The 2,491-nt window shown below is 42.7% G+C and overlaps 1 pseudogene across 1 annotated transcript; it reads left to right on the plus strand.

Moving 5' to 3' along the window:
* The first annotated feature begins 717 nt into the window (after nucleotides 1–717).
* On the plus strand, nucleotides 718–1,388 carry LOC105550146 (annotated as a pseudogene). Its single transcript, XR_001007656.1, has one exon. The product of XR_001007656.1 is annotated as an interferon-induced transmembrane protein 1 pseudogene (transcript).
* The last annotated feature ends 1,103 nt before the right edge of the window (nucleotides 1,389–2,491 follow it).

The following is a 2,491-nucleotide window of genomic DNA, read 5'->3' on the forward strand; positions in this document are numbered from 1 at the left end:
TATCGAATATATATGCATATATATGGTTGACAAAGAGTTAATATATTAAAACATAATACACTTTTTCCCTGTGGCTTTTGTTTTGTTTTTTTTTTTTTTTAGATGGAGTCTCACTCTGTCGCCCAGGCTGGAGTGCAGTGGCCTGATCTCGGCTCACTGCAAGCTCCGCCTCCCGGGTTTACGCCATTCTCCTGCCTCTGCCTCCCGAGTAGCTGGGATTACAGGCGCCCGCCACCGTGCCTGGCTAATATTTTGAAGTTTTAGTAGAGATGGGGTTTCACTGTGTTAGCCAGGATGGTCTGGATCTCCTGACCTCGTGATCCGCCCACCTCAGCCTCCCAAAGTGCTGGGATTACAGATGTGAGTCACCGCTCCCGGCCTTCCCTGTGTTTTTATATCTTTTTCATCTCCATGAAATATTCTTGTGTCCTTCTTCACCTGATTGACTTTCACTTACTCTTCGATCTCAACTTGTCTTACTTCCTCAGGTGGTCTTCCCTGATGGCCCAATTCTCTGAGCTCTCTTGCAGTACATTTTCTGTGCCAGAGAATTATTTTCCAACCTTCATTGTAGCTGTAATTGTTAGTGACCATCTTTTTTGCTAAACTCTATGCCCCAGCGGGCAGAGCCATGTTTCATGCTTACCACTGTATCTGCAGCTTCTGAAGACTCTTGTAGAACCTCCCTCAGTACTATTTGCCATTGAAATGAATGACTACTGGAAACAACAGGGGAAAGCAGGGCTCACTGAGCACCATCCCAGCATCCAGACACTGCAGCTGCCCTTCCCTCCACGCCGAAAACCACACTTCTCAAACCTTCACTCAACACTTCCTTCCCCAAAGACAGAAAATGCACAAGGAGGAGCACGAGGTGACTGTGCTGGGGGCACCCCATAGCACCATTCTCCCAAGGTCCACCGTTATCAACATCCACAGCAAGACCTCCGTGCCCAACCATGTCGTCTGGTCCCTGTTCAACACCATCTTCTTGAACTGGTGCTGCTTGGGCTTCATAGCATTTGCCTACTCCGTGAAGTCTAGGGACAGGAAGATGGTTGGCAACGTGACTGGGGCCCAGGCCTATGCCTCCACCGCCAAATGCCTGTACATCTCGGCCCTGATTGTGGGCATCATCATGACCATTGGATTCATCCTGTTACTGGTGTTTGGTTCTGTGATGATCTACCATATTATGTTACAGATCATACAGGAAAAACAGGGTTACTAGTAGCTGCCCATAGCCTGCGACCCTTGTACTTCACTTTGCAATGCTGGCCCTCACGCTGGGGCTATTGATCCTGCCCCCTTGGTCCTGCCCCTAGATACAGCATTTTATCCCCACACACCTGTCCACAATGATATTCAATAAAGTGCACGTGCTTGTGGGAAAAAAAAAAAGAAAAAAGAAAGAAATGAATGACTACTATAAGAACTCATTGTGAACTCTTAGAGGAAGGAAACGAACAGGCAATTGACAAGAGGAAGCATACCAAAGCTGGAAACCCAAACAGGCTAACATATGCTGCATCAATAGTCAAATACATACAGATTAAATGATATATTTGTGAATATATTATCTCTATTTATAAAATGTGTTTGTGTACTTGTTGTCAGAATACCCCAAAAAATTAATAATAGCATTAATTGCTTGTGGGAGTGTGATGAAGCATGCCTCATAACCTGCTATTGGTAGGAATGTCAATTGGTAAAAATTTTCTGTAAAAACTGAATACTGTTCAAGCTGAAATTTACATTAAGAAAATAATTTGTGGGAGGGATGCATGTAAAGTGATGCTTCTAACATATTGTCTTATCACAGTAAAAAACTGGAAATAAACTAAATGTTTATTAATAAGGGATTATATTTAAATCTGAGTCAACCATCCAAATTTTGCAATGTTAACATGTTGCAGTTACAAAAATGGGTGCTATATCTAGAATTATTGAAATCAGTAAATGCTACGTTAAGTTTAACTGAAAAATAAGAGTCTTGACATGTATGTATGTGTGTGTGGCTATGTATAATGGTATCTCATTTTTGTAAAAATACATGTACATATGTAAATATTTAAATGTCCAAAGAAAAAATCTAGAACGATATACCAAAAAATTGGAAAGTGCTTGAGTTTCAGCATTCATTAGCATGCCTGGTGAATGGTTTGGCTGTGTCCCCATCCAGATCTCATCTTGAATTTAACTCCCATAACTCCCCCATGTTGTGGGAGGAACCTGGTGGGAGATAATTGAACCATGGTGGCAGTTGCCGCTATACTGTTCTCATGGTAATGAGTAAGTCTCATGAGATCTGATGGTTGAATAAAGGGAAACCCCTTTCACTTTGTTCTCACTTCTCTCTTGCCTGCCACCATGTAAGATGTGCCTTTTGCATTCCACCATGATCGTGAGGCCTCCCCAGCCACTTGGAACCTCTTTTTCTTTGCAAATTGCCCAGTCCCAGGTATGTCTTTATCAGCAGCATAAGAACAGA

The sequence above is a fragment of the Mandrillus leucophaeus genome, unplaced genomic scaffold (genome assembly GCF_000951045.1).
Source record: "Mandrillus leucophaeus isolate KB7577 unplaced genomic scaffold, Mleu.le_1.0 Scaffold466, whole genome shotgun sequence".
NCBI classification, from domain to species: Eukaryota; Metazoa; Chordata; class Mammalia; order Primates; family Cercopithecidae; genus Mandrillus; species Mandrillus leucophaeus.